The sequence below is a fragment of the Sus scrofa genome, chromosome 2, assembly GCF_000003025.6.
Source record: "Sus scrofa isolate TJ Tabasco breed Duroc chromosome 2, Sscrofa11.1, whole genome shotgun sequence".
Taxonomy (NCBI): domain Eukaryota; kingdom Metazoa; phylum Chordata; class Mammalia; order Artiodactyla; family Suidae; genus Sus; species Sus scrofa.
In genome coordinates this window covers 130010060-130025626 of record NC_010444.4, presented here as the reverse complement: position 1 = coordinate 130025626, position 15567 = coordinate 130010060, and the positions used below count along the sequence as shown (strand labels likewise).

At 39.4% G+C, this 15567-nt stretch overlaps 1 protein-coding gene across 1 annotated transcript in view; it reads left to right on the top strand.

The window, feature by feature from the left end:
• Positions 1-15567, top strand: part of MARCH3 (membrane associated ring-CH-type finger 3) — a 145330-nt gene that overhangs the window by 754 nt on the left and 129009 nt on the right.

The window sequence follows — 15567 nt, the reverse complement described above, 5'->3', positions numbered from 1 at the left end:
GGAATTGACAGCACGGATATTAAACTTTGTAAAGTAATTGCTTTCTATTAGCACTTGAATCCGCATCCATTATGAGGTGCTCGGACCTCCACGTCCACCTGCAAGGTGTGTCCTAAGTACTTCGTTAGCACCCGGGGTACTTGCTGTCTATCCCAATGCCCAGAGACCCTGGGGAATCCTAGATGAGACCGTGAAAGCCACCACCAGGCTGGTGGATTGGTGTTTGTTTGAGCGCCTGTGTTTTAAGTGATGAAGTTGTGACAGAAACTGACAACAGAGGATTCAAGGTTAAACCTGACACTTTTTGTTTGTGACTCAGTGGAAGATAGATTATTATTTTCTCTCTCTCTCTCTCTCTCTCTCTCTCTCTCTCTCTCTCTCGTTGATAAGGCATAAAAGTAGCTGTTTTGTCTGAGGGCAATTACATACATATAGTTTATGTTATGTGTGGACCAAATAGAATTGAATCCAATATTTTCTTGTAATACTTATTTGACATGAATAAGGGCTTATTGGGAGTACTAGGTAGAGACTTGATGACAGAATTGGGCAATATTTTGATCTTTGAAAATGTATAAAACACTGAGCTATATAGCTATCCATATATTCGTAGATGTGCCTACATATGTGTGTACTTCTGTGTGTATATAAAATTGATAAGCAAATCAAGGAGAAATATGGAGGAGGAAACAGCCTTGAACTTCCTCTGAGTAGAGAGATAGACCCTCTGATCCGTGGGGTGTATGATGAGTGTGTGTGTAAGCATGTCTGGATCTGCCTAGTCTGTCTGGGTCAGTGTATGTCCATGAACTTTACGAGCATTCGGTTCAATAGCATTGCTTGCAGATTCCCAGTCCCTGTTTTACAGCCTAGTAGCCACCAGCTGGTCCATCTGTTAAAACATAACATACACACTTCAGTGGGAGCACTAGGGTGGAACGTGGGTAGGGGGCAACCCGTAGTAGAAACACGCTACAAACAAAGCCTACCCCTCAAGTCCATTTTCATTCAGTCTGAATATGTGATTTTTGGTGAGGGAGAAAAGGAGTGTTTGACTCCACAGAAATGGCAAATTATATTTTGTGAAATAATTATAGGCATGGTTTGGGAAGAGGTGAGTAGATAGGAGGGAAAAAAATCTCTCTAGAAAAGAAATGTGGTGCTTGTCACATAACCATGCAACACTGGTTTACTGCTTTGCAGTAGCATGTATATCAAAAACTGTTTTCTTTTGCTTCTTAAAAGAATGCATTAAAACTGAACTGTTTCCCCCCCCAAAAATCTCAATAGAAGTAAACAGAGCTTTATTACAGAGGCTATTTAATCTACTAGCATTAAGACTGCCTTAGTAATTCTAATGAAACATGTTTTTAGGAATTTATAACTTAGATATAAATTCATATTCAGCCTAAGCACTAGCTGCAGTGGTTTACAATTTATAGTTTAAAAAACAATAAAAAGCCTTTATCACAAAACTTCTGATGACTAAAAGGGTATGGGAGAAATATAACAGCTTATTAAGTTCCTATAGGCAAGTGACTGATTCTTAAACTATAAATTCCTTTAATAGTATAATTATTTTGGTGACAAAATAAAGGCCATATTTTTAAGAAGCATAGTTGATATTTTTTCTAATAATTTTATGCTCATAATTACATTTTAATAATTATGTTTATTGTATGTGGGTACAATAAACTGGGATGGTTCTTAAGAACACATCATAAGAAATACTGTTTTCATTTTTATGCTACTTAAACATTTGGGAGAAAATATTCTAATCCCTTATCTGCATCTTTACATTTCTGATGAACTATGTAGACAAAATAATTCTCCTGCCTTGATACCACCTGTGTCAACTGGGTTGCTCCCTAAAAATTCAGTTCATGGGCTGGACTCATATCTCCAAAATTAGATTTGGGAGTCTTGAGGTAGGGCTTGGGAATCTGCATCTTTAACAAGCACCCAGGTGATTCTGATGTCAGCAATCCCCTCACCATAGTTTGAGAAACACACAAATAGCATTTATGATATAAAAGAACAATTATAGTCTGTGGGTTGATTCAACAAATAACTGTTCCAGAATTTCCAGGTGGCATTTACTAGCCTTGTGAAATTTATAGGTAATGTTTTAACTCTCTGTCCTCAACAATGGCACCTTTTGTCCTGTGTTCAGAAGTGGTTTTGGAATCCTGAGATATCCCTATTGCAGGTGAGCACCAATTCTAAAAAAAATTGTTGGGGGAAGCAAGGTAAATTAAGACCCCAACTCAGCCTTACCTATGCCTTATTCCAAATCCAGTGGATTCCTGGAGTGCTCTGGGGAGACTATGCCAGTCTTAACTCACATTGTCCGGCATTTCTCTCTGGAAGGTAGAAGAAGCCCAATCCCTGAGATACACTGTTTTGTTTTGGTTTTTTTGGCCCCGCTTCTGGCATGTGGAAGTTCCTGGGCCAGGTAATCGAACCCACACCAAAGCAGCAACCCAAGCTGCTGCAGTGACAGTGGCGGATCCTTAACCTGCTGTGTCATAGGCAAACTCTAAGAGAGCCGCCTGTGACTCATTAAAATTCTTCTAAGCTTGGAACCTGAACCTCAACCCAGCTAGGACAGACTTATGTGAAGTCAAGGATCTCCTTGAGAAGCTGTGGCTGGTCTGCCTCTTGGTCAAAAGTGTGTCCCAGGCCACCTACTCAGAGACCCAGGGAGTCATCTTAGAAGTATTGCGAGGTGTCCAGTTAATCGGGTACATAGATTTTCTTAGCATCACAGAGAGATGATTGCCACCTCTTCTTTCAAGTCCATGTGATTTTGATTCATTAATTATTACCAATTAGCTTTTTATATGTAGTTTGATACTGACTTTTGGATTCTGTTCTCCCACTTCAGACTGGCATAATTCTTAGTGTAAGACTCCTAGATAAAATGCGAAAGAGAAAGGATCTTTCTACCATCCAGGAACCTAAAAAGCCAAATGACTTCTCAGAGGACAGAAGTGCCCAAGATATTTACTTCCCTGATGACAAAAGAACATGGATAGGCTGGGACGCTGAACTTGGATTGTTCCAGGCCACTGGATCATTACTGGGACTTTTACAGAGCAATTTATGCTTTAAGAAGCACTTGGCAGGCATGTTTATAGGTCGCTTATCTTAACAGTCCTTTGAGTGAGATGATTTTTTTTCCCGTTTTGTCACAGATGAGCAAACAGCAGCCACAAAAGGATAATAATACAGTCCTCCTTCGGTCTCCTTGGGGGAACTGATTCCAAGACCCCTTGCAGACACCAGAATCCCCGAAGCTCATGCACCTTATATAGAATGACAAAGCGCAGCTAGCCTTCCATATCCGTGGGGTTCCGCATCCACAGATACCAAGAGCCAACTTTCACATTTAAATATAACACCAGTAACAAAAGCTGGCCTTGCGTTTTGAATTGTTTTTACTTAGCTTCATATTAAGATGGTTATGGTTATAATATGTTCATATTATCTAGTTTTCTTACCTCTTCAATTTTTTTCAATAACTGAATGTAATCTTGAAACAGTTTTCTTTATAAAGCTAACCACCATATATAATCACTTGTTCAGTGATCCTGACCTTTGTCATCCAAGCTTTATTTGGAATGGCAAATAAATTTCAAAAGTCACAAAGCAGAATGGCAGCAAAGTTTGTATGTAGAAGTTTGGGGACTGGTATTTTAGATCTGTACTGTTTGCCTGTTGAGTCATGTTAGGCCGCTAATAATGTTTTCACACTGGCCAAAAAAAATAAATAAATAAAGTTGCTTATATTTCATTTGCTCAGCTTCTGCGTGATTGGATGAACCTAGAAAATTCCCAAAGACTAAGATATAATTACAGCTTCTGATTAAAGACAATGGGACCAATTTGTGTCTGGTTAAAAACTACAGTAGAAAGCTACTTTTCTTGAAACTGGACAGTAGGTAGTTGCAAGCTTCTCAGCAACCTTTCTCACTTACTTTTTTTTTTTTTTTTTTCCATGGCATACTTTTGGTAAAATTCTTTGGCAAAGAGAATTTCACAAATTCTTTTCCAAATTTTTGACACTTCTTTCCATGTCCCTATTCCCTGGGTTAAATCCACTTAGAAAAAATTTGCTTTTCAAGTCAATCTGCCCTTTTAACAGCTCCTAATACTTAAATTTTGTCTGTTTGACTCATTCTCCTCCATAATGTCCTTAAGGCTTTATGTTCCTAAGTTTAAGAGCTCCTACCTTCATTTTAGTTTTTTTGGATCCAATATTATCTTCTAATAATAGAACAAACATTGAGCTATAGAAGTTCTACTCTAGCTTTAACTTTGTGGATTTAACTATAACCATATTAAGAAAAACAAAAAAGGATAATATTAACGTGATGTTGTTATGTGTATCTTATTAGATATTCCCAGCATATAGTTACCATGGGAAATTTAAGATCCAGATGAATGAGGTGATGGATTCACTCATCTGTGACCTTACAGACACTCTTCTGATATAAGCTGAGAAACATAACTGAAGACAGCATCCTGGATTACAGAGGAAAAACAAATGCTGAGCTCTCAGAAACGAATTGGCAGAAAGTAAGGGGTCACGGTTGGGATGGGATGGGAATAGAGAGAGTGGTGGGAAAGAAATACCTTCCATAAAATTCCAGACAGGATGTTAAGAAATTTATAGAGGTGCTGATGGTTTGGAGTTTCTTGGGGCATTGATTCTGTTTTATATTGTCTTCACAACCTACTCACCCTGCTTACTTTAAATAATTTATTATAGCAGCAGGCCTTCCCTTGGTTAGTTTCATTCCTTTTTTTTTTTAATAACTTTTTCCTTCTCATCTCTAGGTCTAATCAGGGGCATATGTAATAGTGTGGCTGTTCTAGAATATTTAGGAAAATTCATGATCAATATCACCACATTATAAAACCATAGCTGTTCTGTTCTATTTTGCAGTGTTTTCTTCCCTGCTATATTAACTCAGTATCTGTGTTTTAAATAATATTTTATTAATCTTTGCACAATGAGACTTCTGAGCTTATTCTTCTTGGCTGGAACTATCTTTGGAGTCATCCATCATCAGACCACCATTGATCTAATGATGTATTTATTGCTCTCTATTGCAGCACTGGCAGGAAACCCAGTATGATTCTAAAAATTTGATTAAAAAGAAATCAAGTTTTTGCAAGGCGTAGCCACCCAATTATGTTAGCAGCTGCCAAGTATATTTTATGCTAAAATATACACAGATATTTCAAGTGAGCAAAATGTGATCTTTTCAAAAGCTTTTAAAACTTTTTGCTATAAAATAAGTATAACAAGAAAATGCCTTGTAATTAGAAAAATTATAAGTGCACTCCTCTCCTCAGCCAAAGGTAAGGTATAGTATTTTCCAGATTATACCCCTAGATACTAAATGCACAGGTTTATCTTTTTGATTGACAATAATAAAAACGGTAGTGCTAAGAACTATCTCCTAGCCCTTGAACAATCTTCCAGGTAATCATTACAAACCAAAATGAACTAATGAGTGGTATTCAAGTACCTAACCTGGGTAGCAGCTCTTTAGCTAACTCAAAACACAGTGGGCCTTTGGGGAGCTTTTTTATGCCCCTCTTTGCCAGCAGTGCTCTTATCTTCTATAATCCCCTCCTGCAGACTGGAAGCCCCTTGAGGGCAGGGACCTGTCATAGCTTCTTCAGGGATCATATTCAGGAAATTGCTGAATAGCACTAGAGGCTACAAAGAATTACAAGCAAACACCCCAAAGGCCTTAAAAGGACAAGCACAAGATGTTCACCATAAGTATGAATGGTGACAATAACTGAATCATTTGTCCCAAACTTTCTATGTTAGCCCCAGTCTCAGCACTTCATAAAACTATCATCCATGGCTGCCTCTTGACCGTCAAGGTCCCTCTGCTCCACCCCTGCCCTGTCTCCTTTCCTCACCCTCTCGCTGCTGTGCCTTCTTCAAGAATGTCACCAGCTCCCCCGAGACTAGGCCATCTCCCCTGGTTCTTCATACCCCTTGCCATACCTTGACCAGGCAGCTACCTCAGGGGCCCCACTTTGAGACTTGGGACAGCCATTTAAAGTCTTGGATGGGTTGGTTCCTTCTGCCATCCAGTGTAGGTGATCACCTAACTTTGGCCATGGGAGATTTGGGGGCCTTGGAGGACCTAGATGGTGCTGGGCCTAGAAGCTGCTGATATCCAAAAGCTCAGCATAGTGAGGAGACTTGACATTTGTTAAGTGAAGCTTTTTTATTTTTTTTAATCCCCCAGATTTTTATTTTGGAGACTCTCAGAATGTTTTTCATTGATAAATCGCCCTTGGTTCAGGAAGCATCCTTACGTAGTCATGTTTATGACATAGTATGAGGGCTTAGATGAGCACCAGCTCTTACCTCACAGCTGGGTGACGGAGGTGGTGTACAGACTGTGTGTCCAGGTAGAGTTTATGGATCAGCTGAGTTACGCATGACTGCCGGGGTCAGGGCCATTAGGATAACCCTTTTACGTTGGATCCTAACAGGCTTTAAATGACTGTAAGAAATCAAGGACCCCTATTTTCTGTCTCATCTGAGAGATGAAGGCTCACTTAACATAGATGCTTCTATCTCATACCTGCTAAGAAAATATCATTAGGAGATTGAGTGATGACATCTAAAAGTTATTTAGATGTTCAAGGCCACGAAGGAGGTGAGCTACCCTAGATTAGGTCATGGACTCAAATACTGGTTTCTTTTGGCTCTTGTAAGTCAGGGGTACCTGCCCCTGCCTATGCCAGGGCTTCTGCTTTTCCCTAGGAGCTGAGGCCTGGGAGGACTTGAGGGAGGCCCGGCCAGGTGAAGGGTGGAGGCAAACATCTCTGCAGCATGCCGCTCATCCCCTTTCCTGTAACCAGCGGAGGTTCTCACCGTGGTGCCATTCTTTGGCACTTTCTCAAATGTGCTTTTCAGCAAACCTAATACCAAATCTTCCTTCCACTCTTTGTGAACATGTTACCCAAACAGAGATGCTCACAGTCAGAAAGTGCTCATCTTTAACCTTCTAAGTGTCCCTAATTTTAACTTCTCTTCTGCCCTTAGGCTCACCCTCCAATAATGTTTTCCTTTCTGTAACATTCTCTCTCCCTTCTGTTCAGGTAAGGACTCTACGTTATAAAAAGCTCTGTTATAACCAGTGTTACTCTAAATCTTTTCCCTGCAGGAGTAACAGCATTTTTGACCATTTTCAAAGGACACTCCTAGAGCATTCCAGGGTGTCTTCCTGGTGCTAAGAAAAAGATTGCAATAGTGCAACTCCTCCTCGCTGGGCTATTATATGCTCTGACAGCTTTACATGGTATAAAAGCAATTAGCCTCACAAAACCTTGGTTTTCACCAACTTTACTCATCCTTGACAGTGACACACACACACCCCTTACCTGCCTGTCACTCACCACCTCCTGCTCACTTTTTATATCATTATGAAACAAGATCACACCTCTCCAAAGTGAAAGATACATTCATTACAGCCAAAGAGATGAAGATTTCTACAAAAACCAAAACAGGTATACATGGAATAGATAAAAGAAGGGCAGGGCTACTCTGATTTCTTTACAAGCAAGACACGTGGACTGATGAATCTTTTGCTGATAGGTTCTTTTTTTTTTTTTTTTTTTTGTCTTTTTGTCTTTTTGCTATTTCTTGGGCCGCTCCCGTGGCATATGGAGGTTCCCAGGCTAGGGGTCCAATCAGAGCTGCAGCCACCGGCCTACGCCAGAGCCACAGCAACGCGGGATCCGAGCCGCATCTGCGACCTACACCACAGCTCACGGCAACGCCAGATCGTCAACCCACTGAGCAAGGGCAGGGACCGAATCCGCAACCTCATGGTTCCTAGTCGGATTTGTTAACCACTGCGCCACGACGGGAACTCCCTGATAGGTTCATTTTTAATGTGTTCTTCCAATAAACCATGGTCTATTTCTCTTTGGAGGCTGAGTGATTGCCTTACAGCTAATGTCAACCAATAGATGCCACTTTTTTCTTTCCCTTTAGATTTATTGCCAGTGACTTTTAGTTTTCTCTCCATTTATTTTACTTAATTTTTAGTTGGGATGTTTCAGATTTATTTTATTCCTATCTACTTAAACTGTCCTGTTTCTAATTCCTCCAGATTTTTTTTTCTCCCGTGTTCCTGCCCCACCAACATCTCTCAGTTAGACCCTGTCCTCATATTGAACGAATTCCATTTTCGCTGAAGATTACTAATGAAGACATTAAGTAGAATCCTGATAGTGACCCTTTCAAGAGCTAAGGCCCCATTTACTATTCTGTTTTAATTATGATCTCCTAGCAAATTTTCACCAGTCATAATGTTCACCCCATTTTCTAAGCAATGTTTCTCAAATACTATACAAAATTATGAAATCTGTGTGCACTACATTTTCTGCTCTCCATTAGGGGCTAAATTTATAATTCTATAATTTTCTTGCAGGAAAAATGCTTATTAGACTAGAATGGTTAATTTGATTTCAAGCCATACTGCTTTTTTGCTTATTGTGAACCATTAGACATTTATATAATCTTTTTTTTACTTCATCCCCAACCCCCACCAGCAGCTCCCCAAGCACTTATCGCACTGCATCCCTTCCCTACACAGCCAGTTATCATTCATGCCTTTTTTGTAAGATGGATATTTTATTTTACAGGTCCCTAATATTGTCAATTTTAAAATAACTCCACATAACTAAAACAAAAATACCCAGTGTTCTATTATGGTCATGGTATTTCCTTCTTCCTTTTCAGGCCTGCAAATCACAATATTGCACCTCTTCTCAGGAGTGCTCCTGCCTGCACCTGGGATCTGTGCTAGTCCTGCATGTTCTCTGTCGATATTCTTGGCACCATTGGCAGCCTTATAGAACAAAAGACCAATGAGAGGTGTGCTTTATTTTGGGTCTTGAGTAAAAAGCAGATGTCCTAGGCAAGGGGAAGATGAAACTCAAAAGTTTTTGAACGATGGGGAAAGCCAGAGACAGGCCATTTGGTACCAGCTATACATGCTGAAGTACCATCTTCCTGTTGTGGGTGTCTAGGGTGTTTTCCCCATGGGCTTTTCTGGGAGACTATCCCAGTGTTGCATCACAATTAAAATGCCATATTGCCTTACGGCCAGGATTGTTGGACTTCACAAAGGTAGAGTCGGAAGTCCAACTTCCAGCAGTAGACCTTCCTAGAGCCAAAGGAGCGAGTGTCATTTCTGAATGGAAATGTCCCCACGGAGATAATGTGTTAGGAGACCTTGGGCACCAAACGCAAGACCCCACCCCAAAGGTCCCCTTACCATGACCTACACAGTAAGGAAGCATATAATGTTATGCAAGAAGCAGGGAAGCCGGAAGGTTGCTTGATTCACTGGCACAATGACAATAATACGGATCCCTTTCATCTCTCTGCCACTGCTGTCCTCAGGGACCATTTCTCTTAAGACTGGTGTTTTTCTATTTTGCAAAATGGCTACAGTCATGGAGATGTCACTTGCAGGCATGACAGTATCTAAGGCACAGGAAATGGACCTCCTGTCCAGATTCTCCCTTTCGAGAATATCAAAACTTTACCCAGAAGAATCCAATGTCTTCTCTTCTCATTGATTCAGACAGGATTACCTGCCCCATCTCTAAACCAGTCACTAGCAAGAGGATCCCTGTGATTGCTTGAGGGAGGGAGGAGTCAAATTTAAACAAAACTGGGATTCTGTTAGTAAGAAAAGTATCCATGGGGCGGGGGGCAATAGATGCTATTAGGCAATTATAATTGTCTGCTATGCATTGTGATTTGAAAAATAATTGAAATGCCCCTTGTGACTGCCATGTGGTTGGTAGGTATTACTGAACTGCTACACATTTCTGGATACAGAATGACAAGGCTAGGTTGACAAGAAGAGAAAAGCCACAATGCAGACTAATTAAGGACAGAACTGAGCCCAGATCAATAATTATTCTGATTAGAACCACAATAAGCCCTAATGAATTTGAATGTACTAATTTATGTCTATTTGTCCTCAATAAGTATATGATCTTTACTGAATAAAAAAGATTTTTTTTCTCAATAATTCAATATCTCTGATATATTATTTTACAGCTTAGGCCTATTTGAATGTAAAAAAAAAAATTTATTGACTTTCCATATCATAGCATTAACAATAATGATAATTACTGATGATTGTAACTGGTCATTAGTTGTTAAATGCCCATTTATCAATTAGGAATTTAGCATCTAAGAGATGCTAGTAATTAGCTATTAAGGTCATATAGTGGGCAAGCTAGGATTGAGACTCAGGTTCATCTGCTCATGTCCCTTCCTGCTCTCTGTGGTTTTCCTTTTTGCCTTGGAAGATAATCTCAAGACCATTGTGGCCTCCAGGACCTTAAAGGGATCAGGCCATGCCCATATCTGTGACCTCCTTACTTAGCTTCTTGCCCTCACTCAGTTTTCCAACCACATTGGCTTCCTTGCTATTTGTCTAATAAGCCAGTCTCACTCCCACCTCTGACGCTTGGCATCCACTGTTCCCTCCACTTGGATCTCACATCCCCAGGTGCTCCACTGGCTGGATTCCATTCAGCCCTCTTCATCACAAGTACCTTCCAGGACTCTCCCATCTAATCTGTTTAGGGCCCCCACCCAACTCTCAGTTTTCATGATGGTACTTGCCATAGTCTTATGTTATTTATCTATTTGTCTACTTGTTTTTGTCTGTTTCCTCCATTGGAATATAAGTTTCATGAGGGCAGAGATCCTGGCTTTATCTGTAAAGTGAATGAATAATCAAGTGAATAAGTTAATGGAGAAATTAATATTTAGAAGTTTTAACTTCTGATAATCCATAGTTAGTCTTTTATCTCCTACACTAGGCATAAAGTAGCATAATAATTGTCAGTGAGCTGAGTATGTGCACCTTAGATTTTTTTCCTACAAAACTTACGAATGAACACAACCTACTTTTCTTTCTCTCTGTGAAAGAAAATAAGATATAGATATCAAAGGTTTGGAGAAAAGACAGACTTACTACAATAGCATTACATAAAAATTCAAGAACTTGGTCCAAGAGGGATATTTAAGGATATCGATTCCTTTCATTTCAGAGCATAAGTCCTTAAAAAAATTAAGGTACACATGTAAGACTAAAATTGTAAATTGGGAGAATAATAATTGCATGATATTTTGGAGTGGTAAATTCACTTAAAATAAAATTGTTTCCTCTGCTTATACATAATTTTTCATTTGAACTCATGTATCTACTAAAATGATTTATTCTTAGAACCATGTTATTAATTATTCTGAGGTAATTATGAAGGTGCAAATTGAAAAATAGATTTACTTCACATATTAATTTGGACAAGACTGACAGAAATGAAGCAGGGCCAGAGTCCCTTTTCTTTGCCTTTCAGCTCAGGACCTTCTCCATAAAAGTACGTGCTTTCATGTTTTTTCTTTCCCTGTTGTTCTGTGGGTTGCCGTGTCATTTGCTAAATATGTTACAAGCCATTATTTTCTGAGGCTTGCAGTGTGGCTTTACCACCCAATTAAATAAATCCTTTCAACTTTGATGAGAATGTCACATTCCCGTCCTACCTGCTCATCTTCCTCAGATCTCTCTCCAGGTAACCTCACCAAAGAGCATTTGTCTTTGTGCCCAATCTAAACCCACTTGATACTGCTTTCTGCCTTCTGGTGTTCCCACTACCACAAAACCATAGAGTTTCCTCGACCACAGAGTCACTTACTATGAAACACACTCCTCAGCTAAACTCCTCACATCAGATTTCCAAAAGCAGATCTAAATTTTATGGTGAGTAGAATACAAGTGCAATGGAGAGTAATTTTTTGATTCTTTTCAGATTATTTTTGTTTTCTATGAGAAACAGGTCGGGGGGGGGGAAGCAAGAGGATTTTTCAGTGCTCTCACATTGTACTTTCTTCATGTACATCCTGGCAGGGACCCCTTTCTTCTTCACTTTAAAACCTGGGTAGATTTGGTTGTATAATTGGATAAGAGGCCATCAGGACCCAAGTGACAATGAGATCAGTAATTAAAGGGCTGGGTCAACATATCATTATCATAAAAGTTAGACAAGTGGATGGTCTGTGTAAGCTCTCGAGAACATACCTCTGATAGGGTAGTTTTCATATACAATACATTGGCCCTTTTATGGCTTAACAAAGGTTCTTTCTTTCCTTTTCTTTCCAAGCTATGTGGGTGGGAAACAGTGTGAGGTTATAGAAAATGTATAGCAAAAGCAGTAGCAGTGAGAAAGAATCCATAATGGGTACACACACATTGCTGGAATATTTCCCAAGGATTTGGGGGGTGGCAGTGAGGCTTCTCTGGCAGAGGCAAAGTAGAACATGTGCTTTTCCATGTGTGAACACTGGGCTTTGAAAGGTCCTTTATGATTCACAAAAGCAGCTGCGTTTGAGCTGTCATAGCCACAGAATTTTGGAAATTCACTTAAATAAGTGTATTGCAGACTCTTGGCATCTATTTGGAGATTTGGTGGAATGTTGGGCTTTTGCTTGTTCACAAGTGACGTAGAATGAGTATTCCTCATTTGGGTATTGAAACCTCTGTCCATTTCTTTAGGGTTTGTGGATCAAAGCTAACAAGAAAAAGACTTAAAATTTTGAACAATTATTTGCTATGTTACTTACATAACAAATTTGCAAAGATGGCCTTAATTTATAAAATTGTTTATGAAACTATGTAAGACAGTTTTACTTTGCCTAGAAAATCAACTTTCCTGAGTTACTCTCAGACATACTCCATTGTATTATAAGGCTTTCTTGCTTGACATTTGTAGTTTTATTGTGCACTGCTTTTTGGTGAGCTTTAGTTTTACCTAACAAATCCTGTGGCTCTTTTGATACACTTCTGTTGCATTTCTGAGTGTTAGTATTTGTCTCTTCTTTTATCATCATTAATAAGTTGTTTTTACTTTTCCAAGAATTTCAAATCTAAATAATACCAGCAGTGTTATTTCTTGTCACTTTCAACCAGAGTCATTTATGTGCACTTCTTCAAACACACTAAGTAACTAGGACATGATTCTTTTACTTTTTGCTCATTCATTTTCAGTTTGTTGGATACTGACATAATGTAGCATTTTCACAGTTTGCTTTTAAAAAAAAAAGGTGAAAACTTTGTTTTTAATGAGTTATAACTTATTATGTTTCTAAGTGACAAAGCAAAAAAGGATTACCACCAAATAAGATTAGCGTGGGTATCTTGAACTGGAAATCATTTGAAATGTTTCACAGCTACACTTTGTGCTAAATATAAAAATAATTGTGTTTCCCATGTGTGAGCATCAAAAGGCTCAGTTGGAAAGTCACATGGTATAGCAAGTAGGTCACTATTGATGGTAGGACATGAGACAGGAAATGTCACAGTGAAGATTAGAGGCCCAAGCAATATGTCTCGCCATGCTTACTGCATTGTTCATCCTAAGAAGTGGAAGAACTCAACAGGGTATAACTAACTCTAGCCCAATCTGAAAGTATTAGCAAGGATAGCCTTTTAATCTGCCATTCCCATTTGTTTCTAGATAACTCACTTTCCCAGTTGGGCAAAATAATTGAACTGCTTGGATATGCACATTGGCATACCTCTGAATACCAATTAAAATGGTAGCCTTCACATTCTAGAAGTCTAAATGGGAAGAGATAATCAGCTATCTCTAGTTAAAGCTGTAGCTTTATCTAGTATTTGAAATTCCTAATAAGGAATAAGCAGCCAGTTAAAAATGAATTCTCCTAACATCTCATTTGTGTATATATAAACACACACACACACACACACACACACACACACCTCATTTGGTCTTTTTTAGGGCCACACCTGTAGCATATGGAGGTTCCCAGACTAGGAACTGAATCGGAACTGTAACCACTGGCTTAAAGGTGAGGTAGTATAGGAATATGGGAGAAAGTACACTTTTAGGGAATATGCTTACTTTTTCCTTTTATTTGGGGAGCAAAACGAAGAAGATTTAATATTTATGTGTAGGACTTTTCACCTGAGAAAGCACCTAATTTGCATGTATTTGCATATTTTATATTGAAACCCCAAAAACAAGGGAAAAAAGCAGCGCTCTCCTGCATCTGCCCCAATGTATTTGCATATTTTATATTGAAACCCCAAAAACAAGGGAAAAAAGCAGCGCTCTCCTGCATCTGCCCCAATGAGAGATAATACCTTATTTTGGGGTGCCAGACCAAGATGAAGCCTTGCATTCTGAGAGAAGCCAATCCCCCTACTCTAGATTAGGCGGTTGAACGCAAGCCCAGAGAGCCTTTGGTTGTTTGGATGAGCAGATAGAGGCATGCCCGAGTATTCATCACTCGCAGCACAGAGCCCTTTGCAGGAGCACCCGGCTCATGGCTTCCACGTACTCGTCATAGGCAGTTTCACTGCTTGAGTCTTAGAAGTCTTCCTAGGCTCACGTTTTCAAAGGTCATTATTGCAGATCAGAACACTCCACTTTAAGATGAGGATTAGTCTATGCAGGTGATAACGTTCAAGAGATGAGCTGAGTGGTGTGGAGGCTCAAAGAGAAAAAGTATTTTGACAGTGTTTTTAGTCTTTATTCCTCCTCCAGCCTAAACACAAAGCCAAGGTTTTTCTTAGCCCAGGTACCATGTGTTGGAGTCAGAAGCACAGCTCTCACAGACATCCTTCTGGAATGAAAATTCTGGGAGTGGTTTCCATTTAGCAGGAAGACGTCTGTTGGCTGACTGAGGCAAACACAAGTGATGTGGCAATTGCGTCTGGCTGTGCCATTGTGTGTGCCGAGTTCGCCTGAGATGAAGTAAGCTGGTTGTGAGCTGTCAAGTTAGCTCATATTCTTGGCCTCTGCCAGTGGACAGAGGTTGGTGGGAACATCCGAGAAGATATTTAGTGCCTAAGATAGATTTTTGCTTTGAAAAAAAATCTCTGAAAAATCCTTTTTCTCGTTTCAAAAATGAATAATAAATATTTACATTTTTATGTGCCTTGTAGAACTCTTTACCACCTTCTGACATTGGTTATCTAATTTTAGTTACTGCTATGAGATTTCTCTTTGATGTTACTACAAATGACCAGATGGCCCGGTCCCCCATTCTGCTTTGATCCAATCAGAACCCTGAGCCTCGGCAAAAACCTTCAATATGCTGCCTACAAGAAACTCACCTTAGGACAAAAGATACATATAGATTGAAAGTGAAAGGCTGGGGAAAAGTATTTCATGCCAATAGACATGACAGAAAAGCAGGAGTTGCAACGCTCATATCAGACAAAATAGACTTTAAAACAAAAGACATAAAGAAAGACAAAGAAGGACACTATTTAATGATTAAGGGATCCATCCAAGGAGAGGATGTTACTATCATCAACATATATGCCCCAAACATAGGAGCACCCAGATACATACAACAAATATTAACAGACATAAAGGGAGATATTGATGAGAATACAATCATAGTAGGAGACCTAAATACCCCCCTCACATCAATGGACAGATCCTCTAGACAGAAAACCAATA